The sequence below is a fragment of the Telmatherina bonti genome (genome assembly GCF_933228915.1).
Source record: "Telmatherina bonti genome assembly, chromosome: 10".
Lineage (NCBI taxonomy): Eukaryota > Metazoa > Chordata > Actinopteri > Atheriniformes > Telmatherinidae > Telmatherina > Telmatherina bonti.
This window is the reverse complement of record NC_136628.1, coordinates 37,434,423-37,443,786: the sequence shown is the minus strand read 5'-3', so window position 1 is coordinate 37,443,786 and position 9,364 is coordinate 37,434,423.

Genomic DNA, 9,364 nt, shown 5'->3' with positions numbered 1-9,364 from the left:
ATTTCTACTGTTCCCAGAAGGTCCATCAGCTGTTTTCTGCTGAGGGTCTTTCAGACCCCAAGATGCCCTTTGAGAAGTTTGTCCAGACAGACTTTTTCCAGAGGGAGCTGGATGCTACTAAGCAACGGGCAGAGGAGAGATCAGAGAAGAGGAAGAGGCCTGAGACAAGCCAGCGGCCTGGCCGACTTTGCAGGTTCTGCCACAGTGAGCTGAAGCAAGGACCAAACAGCCCACACATCCACACAGGCTTTCCTGGTGTTGCAGGGAAATATTTATACTGCCCCGCCAAAGTGCACGCCTTGTATCGTGGCCAGGGCATGGAGACTGAAATGACTTGGAAAGACTTCCAGAAGTCTCCATTTTATGACCTTGAGAAAAAGAGATGGTCAGAGGAAAGGAAATAATCTAATTGTATATATTTTATTCTCATTGAAATGTTTTCTGCTCATGTAAAACGTTTTATGTGGTATGATACACTTATTTTATCATAAACAAATTCTCATATTTTACAAACATGTTTAGATATATAGAGTTGTCTGTACATACGCTTTCTTGTAAAACCATTTGCTTCGTTCATTATTCAATAATAGTCATTGTAAATATCTGTAAATGTTTTTTTTACTGTAAAGTCATGTTTATACACATTTATTTTATTATTTCAAATATATGTTGATATTTATATATTAATTTTTGTTACCTCTTTACAACTTTTCTCACTCATTCATTATCACTTGCTCTTACACACACACATGCACACACACACACACACAAACTCTGCCCCTTACACACACTGTTATTCACTGTAAAGTACTTATAATTAATATTTTGGAGCCATATGTTTTCCATAATTATTTGTGTGATGTTTACATTACTTTGTTCATACTCAGTTAGCACAAAGTCCTCCACACAGGAAACTGCTGATGTGCACAGAATTTCACTGATAAATAAAAACAACTTTGTGAAAGTACTTTGTGGTAGGAAAGTTTTTTTCAATACAGTTATATGTCCACCGACATTAAGTGGTAATACAATATAGAGTTTCATACAATAATAACTAAAATTATATCAGATCATTTATTTCAAACATGTCATAAATATTCAAACCAATAATTCCACCACAGACGTACATGAAAAAAAACCCCAAAGTTAACAATTACATTTTAAATTTTTATATACAAAAGGAAGTGGTAGGAAGTACAAATTTATTTTGTCCTAACTCTTCTTAGAACTATCATGTAACTTCTTCTCAATACAGTAATAATAATAATGATGATAGCACAAATAATATTAAAAATAGTGCCTACTTCTACAAGCAAGGAAACTGTATATACATATACATACATATAATTTTTCATGTGTGTACATATATGAACAGTACCACTCATACCACCATTATCAATCTGATGTTCATACTGAACCCTTAAAATGACCTCCACTCTTAAATGTCCGATTTGACATGCTTCAAAAGGGATTTGAACTCGTGACCTTGAGGTTACTGGTGTTGCTGGCGTTGCTAGTGCTTTGAGGATATTAATTATTCATGAGCAAGACAACCTCGCCTGCCTATTGGCTCGTTCATTCGTGCCAACTATACGCGGCTGGCCCGCTCATAAACAAGTTGAATTGAGTTTCTGTAAGACTGCAGGAGACCAACGGGCTCCAACGGAGCACCTGATGTGAAGGAAATGACAGAAACATTAACTTTATTAAAAACAGAAGAACAATTGATCATCTGGAGGCAGACTGATTAGATTTCTGCTGCCTCATTAGTCTCCTTTTTAATTTAATCAAATCATTTAAATACAAACTGCCTCTGTCAGGTTACTATTGTTATTGATTAAATAACTAATCTGATGAAAGAGGATCTTATTGGATGATGAAAAGACTGGACCGACTTACTGGCTGCAGATAAAACAGGATGAAGATGGAAGCTGGAAGCAGTCATTAAGAGTTTTTGTTTGTTTAAATTAGAAAACACTCGTGTGCAGACCTCCACCATGCAGCTTATTTCCACCCATATTCTGATTTCCTGTTATTTACCTTATGCAGATTACAGGGGCGGTGCCTTGTATCAAACCGTTCTTTAACGATGACTGGTATTATTTGTGCCGTCAGAGGGTTCCAGAAATTAGTTTAATATATAACAAAACTTTCCACCGTTTGGATTCTGATTATAATCATTATCTATAATAAAATCAAATGATTTGTGAAATTTGGAGCACAGCGTATCGGTACTGGCGATACATGCAGTTAATTTACTCAATATTGGATCAATACAAACATACCGTCCAGCTCCACCAGTTTCTGGGCGTCGGAAATATCCCTCTTACTTTTTCCAACATGGATTTAAATGAACAACCAAACAACAAGCCAACAGAGTTGTGTTGGAGGGAGGAGGAGCTAAAATCTTGAAGTTTTGGCTCCGTTTAAAATCCGAACTGCTTCGTACGAAGAGCCACATTTAGTGGCTAACACGAGGATGTGCGGTCACATGACCCGCCTGTGTATACGTCGCCATATTGGATGGCGAGTTGCTAGATCATGATGCGCAGCGTAATGCACCATGTGGATAATTCTCAGGGAAATAAGGGAAACAATGCGTTTACCTCCCACAATAAATTCTAAAGGTGTTTGAAAGGTGATGTGAGGCAGAGGCAATAGGAACCATAACATAAGAGAGAGACCACCGCCAACAATCAACGTTTAAACAATGTTTATTAAAGAAACCAACGGCAACCAAAGGAGGAGGGAGCCCCAGCCAAAATAAACAAAGGAATGAAGCAGTCACAAAGCAGCCACGCAATGGGCCGTAGGATCTGGGCTGCTCCCCAAACAAAAGATCAAACCAAAGAACCAAAACCGAAAACTGGACTACCGGAGACTCCCAACTCAAAACAACCTAAAATGAACTGGTGGAGAGGTTGGCAGTGACCTCCCACTGAGCACTGCGCACCCCCGCCTTATGTCCATTCCAACATGCCACTCCAGCCAATCACTGTAGAGGAAACAGACATAATGACACACAGCTGGAAACGGTAAGTTAAAACAGCTGACCATGGCACGCGCAACACCTACCATCAAAAGACATGCATGTTAGGCTCCAGCTTCCCCGCAACCCTTCATCGGACAAAGCGGTTAGGATGATGGATGTGAGGCGGAGTTATGCGGAGAAGTGTGGTGGGTTAGGGATTTCTGAGTCGTACTATCTGCCTCGTTCTCTGTTCAGAGATATACGGAACTGCTGTTCAGCCATTTGTCTGATCTGGCCTCCCATAATATAAACAGATATGTAGTAAATTATGATCTTACTACACAAAGCCCTGAAAATGTAGAAAAGTCTGGAAGCCTACAAATATATTTTAGCAGGATAGGTATCGCACAGTCACCTGCTGAAAGCACCCATGAATGTTTGGTGTGTAAGTGGTGTTTTCATGTTTATCTTCCACTGATGGGAAGTAATATAAACTCAATGCATTTAAACAGACCTAAAAACTTAATAAAGCTTCAAGTCGGGCTGCCTTTGGTCTAAAGTAAAAATAGCTCTTTGAGGTGTGATTTTGGTCCGGCAATGCTTCCTGTTGAGATTGTCTTTAATCCTCTGGGCTTCATCTGAGTGACGTTTCCTGAGAGATCCACTCAGTCCCATCCTGAAGAACATGCTCATAATGCTGCAAACGTTTGGCTTCCTGTTTATTCCAAATCCAACAAGGCTGCACATTTAGGAACACCGTTGCAGCAAAGTGACCCTGAAGAGCTGTTTGTGAGGGTGGAGAGTGTTGTGGAACGCTTTACTAAATCTGATCCTGATAGTGTTCCTCTGTTCAAGTGGGGAGGATTCAGCAGGTCCACAAGCTCAGAGGATGTCTGACGCCTGAAACTACAACTAATCAGGGGGAAAAAGAAAAATAATGTTTCCGCCCGGTTTCGAACCGGGGACCTTTCGCGTGTTAGGCGAACGTGATAACCACTACACTACGGAAACGTGTAGTACATGACGACAGGCAGAACTTGAAACAATGCAGACAGATGTCTGACAAGTACAGCTAAGCCTTCGCGTACCTTATTGTGTACAGTTTTTTTTTTTTGTTTGTTTTTTTTTTTTTAACCATTGGAGCCACATTTCAGAGACAAGTGTATTGTGAGACAAAACAGAGAAATTATTTTTTCATTCCAGCGGAAAATAATGTTTCCGCCCGGTTTCGAACCGGGGACCTTTCGCGTGTGAGGCGAACGTGATAACCACTACACTACGGAAACCCGTAGACACAGTATTGATGACGTCGTGAGATAGTCTGACCATGGTGAACCTCCTTTTATGCACGGAGTACGAATAGCTTTAAATATTTAATAGCCATAACTATTACTCTCCCTTGTACGGAGGTAGAGACCTTTATTAGACACTTGCAGCGCCCTATCATGTTGCTCTAAACGGACATGCTATGTGTTGACATTGTATTTTTTTTTTTTTTTTTTATTGAGTTCATATTAGCCTAATCCTTCTGTTTATGAGATGTTACAATGACGGTGAAAGCAAGTGCGGTGCGCGCTCCCGATGTAGTGCAGTGGCGGGAGGCGGGGCTTAATGCGGAAGAGTCTCAATCCACTCCTTTTGCCCGCAGGCTGATCTGACAGCCTACGGAGAGGGTCGGTCTGAAGTAAATAAAGCCATTTGTGACAATAACTCCATCAATCCCAGCCTTCTGGGCTCAGAAATAAAAATAAGTTAGCCTGAAATGCACAGAATAGTTCCGCTTTAAGCTTATCTCTTAACTTCTCACATTCCTTCTTAATATAAGAATATATTTTTGGCCATGAGCGGGATTTTGGGGGCGCTGTTTCCCCTTCTTCCGCTACTGTTCCGCTACTTTTCTGGTTTTTCATGTATATATTGTAAATATTCTATTATAAAATAATGTTATGGATGAGTTTCAATGTTTTAAACTTGGTGTGTTTAAAACATTTTCAATTTGCTTTGGTTGCTTTTTTTAGCTGGACATCTCATGTTAGTGCTTACACTATAAGTCTTCACTTCACATGCAACAGTTGTAGAATAATAATTTACATTTTATTTTTTGTCCCTTTTTTCATAAAAATCTTTCAGCGAAATACTGGTTATTTTTTTAAATGTTCAATAAAACACAAGTGAATTTAAATATATTGAAGTCTTTGTGTAGTACGGTTTAGAATTTAGAAGTCCTCTTACGGCTTGCCATACATCTCACAGAGTGTGGTGGTCTTTACTGTTGTCTTTACTTTAGTTCTCATCACTATGCGTATAAGATAATATCATCCCTAAATATTACTGATAAATTTTTCCAACAAAAACAAATGTTTCCGCCCGGTTTCGAACCGGGGACCTTTCGCGTGTGAGGCGAACGTGATAACCACTACACTACGGAAACTGGTGGCAATGACATGATGACGTAACGTCCAAAACATTAGTGTTCCACTTTTTTTCCCCTCTAACTACATAAACTTATTGCCGGACACCTGTTTAGCCCGTCCTGATAAAATCCTGAAAAGCACCATCAGTTGATGAAAAACATCGACGTGAGATGTTGATTTTCAGTTTAAACCTGATTTTGGGGGAAGGGAAAAAAAAAATCAGACCAATTATGCCTACCGATATCTCACTGTAACTATGACTTCAACCTGTAAATAATGCCCAATTTTGTTTAGTAAAAGCATTTTCATTCTATTTTTTACTGCACCAGACATGTTATGTCTAACTTCATACTGGTTTGTTGCCACAGCGGGGGAAGTTCACTCATGTGGATGAGTTTGGGGTTTTATTTTGTTCCTCTTTTTGTTGCATAACCTTTAGAAATCCTACATTTAGCAGAAAGCCCACCTTGACATTTACGACAGAAATAAACTGTTTTTCATTGTGATGGACTCGGAGTGTAAATTTAACGGTGTTTCCCCTTCTGGGCCATTGAGAAATACCTATTACAGGCTGGAAATTCCTCACTTGCAACATTTCTTAACATTTGACTGTTTTCAAGGCTAAACAGGCAACAAACGCTTAACTGCTAAGACTTATAGGAAACAGCATGACAACACATGAGACAGGACATATTAATTTATCCAAGCAACCTAAACACTGATGCAGGGAAGGGCCCAAACTGACCCATATTTAACTCCTAGCAAGGATCAGGTGCTGCTAATTAATGCTCAGATTTTATCAGCCTCACCTGTGTGAGGTCATCTGTAAAAAAGTAATTAGAGATAAAATAAAACACACCTGGACATCTTTTTCTTAGTCCTTCAAGAAGCTTCTTGGAATTTTAAAAGCATCTTCAGTACTAATCATTTAGTTGGGAGTTTAGCTTCTGATAAATAAACATTCACACATTAACAGGATCAAATGGGAACTGTTTATTGTCCAACCTGACTGGAGTGTTTCTAAACCTCTTTTGTGCCACTTTTTTTTACTGAAAAAAACCACGAGGCACACCACAAGCCAAAACCTTCTTTTAGTGTATATTAATAATATAAAATCCCCCCAAAAAAGTAATTTTCTGATCTTTCACTGAGTGAGAAACAATAGCCTGTTTGGATGGACAGAGCTGCTTTTGAGATCAATTGGATGAAATTGGATCATTTATCATATCATTTATTACTGGTGTTCCACGGCATACTGGTGTTCCACAACACACTGGTGTTCCACAACACACTGGTGTTCCACGGCATACTGGTGTACCATGGCACAGTGGTTGAAGAAACTGAACTAGAAGCTCATTCCTGCTATCGTAAGCCTGAGATAAACTTGCTGCTGGTAACACATTTATGTACGTATAATGGCGCCCACGTGTTCTCACAGTACGCCCAGTACATAGCATAGGGCATATGTAGTCCGCACATTTGGAAGTGTGCAGACTACGTAGGTGCGGCACACCTGAAATCGCACAAAAAAAATCTCAAGAAGCAATTGAAATAGGAAAAAAAGAATTTAGTAATTATAATTGGGATGAGATTTATAGGTATAGAAATCCTAATGAAGCCTATGACCTATTTTTAGCTAAAGTAATAGAAATTTACAATGTATGTTGTTAAATAAAGCGATTTGTGACAATAACTCGATCAATCCCAGCCCTTCTGGGCTCAGAAATAAAAATAAATTAGCCTGAAATGCACATAATAGTTCCACTTTAAAGGGAGTAGAGTCTAGCTGGCAAACAATAAATTGTGGTGTGTCACAAGGCTGTTTTTGGGCCCTAAATTATTTTTGTTATATATAAATGATATGCATAAAGTTTCAAATGTTCTTAATTTTAACCTGTTTGCAGATGACACCACTGTCTACTGCTTAAGGCAAAATCTCAATGAATTGGTGATGGTGATGGAGGGCTGCTGGTTTGCAATGAATAAATTATCATTGAATGTGAACAAAACAAAATTGATGATTTTCAGTAAAAAATATCAAAATAAATAATCAGGAAATAGAAAGAGTTAAATATATAACATTTCTTTGAGTAATTATAGATTGTAAATTGACAAGGAAAGCTCATATACAAAATATGCAAAAGAAAGTATAAAAAATATTGCAGTCTTATATATATTGCTATATATCTTGAATAAAAATGCTTTGCACTTCTTGTATTGCTCTCTCATCACACCACACTTGACATGTGCTATCGTTTTGATGTTTTAGGACCTGGTGGATTTGTATACTGCTTAATTAATGTATCTAGTAAAACACAATCAAATTCCCAAATTGCTGCAGGTAAAGTTTACAGAGAGGGAAACAAAATATACCTGAAGGGGAACATTTATATTTGATGGGCCAAAGGTTAGGACTACGCTCAGGGAACATTGTTTATCTAATAAAGGGGTTGTTTTTTGGAACAGTTGTTGCGATGATTAAAAAAAAGCTACTTCCATGTTACCGTTATAAAACATTTTCAAGAAGATAGTGATGGAAAAATATTTAATAGGTTAATAATTTTCTTACCTCTTGTTAAGTGGAATGTTTTGATCATGGTGACAATTTTGTCCAATTTTTTTTCCTGATATATTAATTATATATTATAAACGAATCTCCAGTGCATTTGGTACTTTAGATTTAGAGAGAAGGGTAGGAAGAATAAGCCTTAGCTTCTGCCTACACCTGGTCAAATGAAAACTATTAAACTTATGTTTTGTTGTTTTAGTTTTGTTTGTGATATATATTCGACCAAACAACAATAAACAAACAAACAAAAACTAAATATCGCATTAAAAAACACACTAGGAGCAAGATTTCACGAGACTTAAGGCTAATGCACAAAACACTGTTCAATGGAAACACACGCAAATGAGAACTATTGTTTGTCGAAACTTACAAATATCGCTTTTATTTTGTGAAAAACTGTAATGAAAACGTAAATTGGACGCCCTACCTAGTGTACGAAAATTACCCATAGCGTTTCAGTCCTCTGTTGCCTAGCAACTGCTATGTAATGTTTATGTAATTAGTGATCCCATTCTTTCACAAAAAAACGCAAATATATTTTTTAAAAATGAAAGAAAATGGTGTCAGTAATTTCAATTTTATTTATTTTCAATTACCTGTGTATCTACATTCCAGATGTGAAGGAGAGGGAAGCTCTCTACTGGCCGACAACTCATCTTGTCAAGTTGATGTTAACTTCAGTGAAAAATAATCCTGGTCAGACGTATTCATTTGTGCTTATTGGACACAATGCTGCTGACAAAAATGTGTGTATACATTAAAACAAAAAGTCCTCATCAGTGCTTGACTTGCTTTCTCTTGTCTATCTGGCGCGCCATTTATTCTGGGAGAAAGGAAGCCGTGAAGGACGCATCGCTTGTAGCCTTCGTTTCACGCTAATCTGGAGCCAAACAAAGTGTGGATTTTAAGGGTGGATTTGAAGGAGCCTTTGATTTGGGACAGCATTTAACACACTACTATGGCATATGTAGCTGACGATTCCGCACTTCGAAGTGTGCAAACACAAAATTGGGACACAGCTAATGTGCTGCCTGAGCGAGGTGCAATATTGACGATCACTAGAGGCACTCATGCGAACAAGCGCATGAACAGGAGATCTGAGGTAAATACAATGGCAGATGGCTTTGAATAGTGCCTCTCGGACCTTGTTTGCAACGACCAGCATTTTTATAATTGTTCCTCCCGGTTGCACGGTAACAAACACAACAGGTTGGTCTGTTATTGTTGTTACCAACGGACTGAACTTTTCACTCGTTCACAGTTGTGGTGCAGTGTGCTGTCCTCTAGCGGTGACCTAGCGCTGATAGTTTTGGCCGCAACATTAGGGCTGCAAATAACGATTATTTTAACTGTTGACTAATCTGTAAACAATTTTTTAGATTAGTCAATTAGTCTCGATTAGTTCTGTCA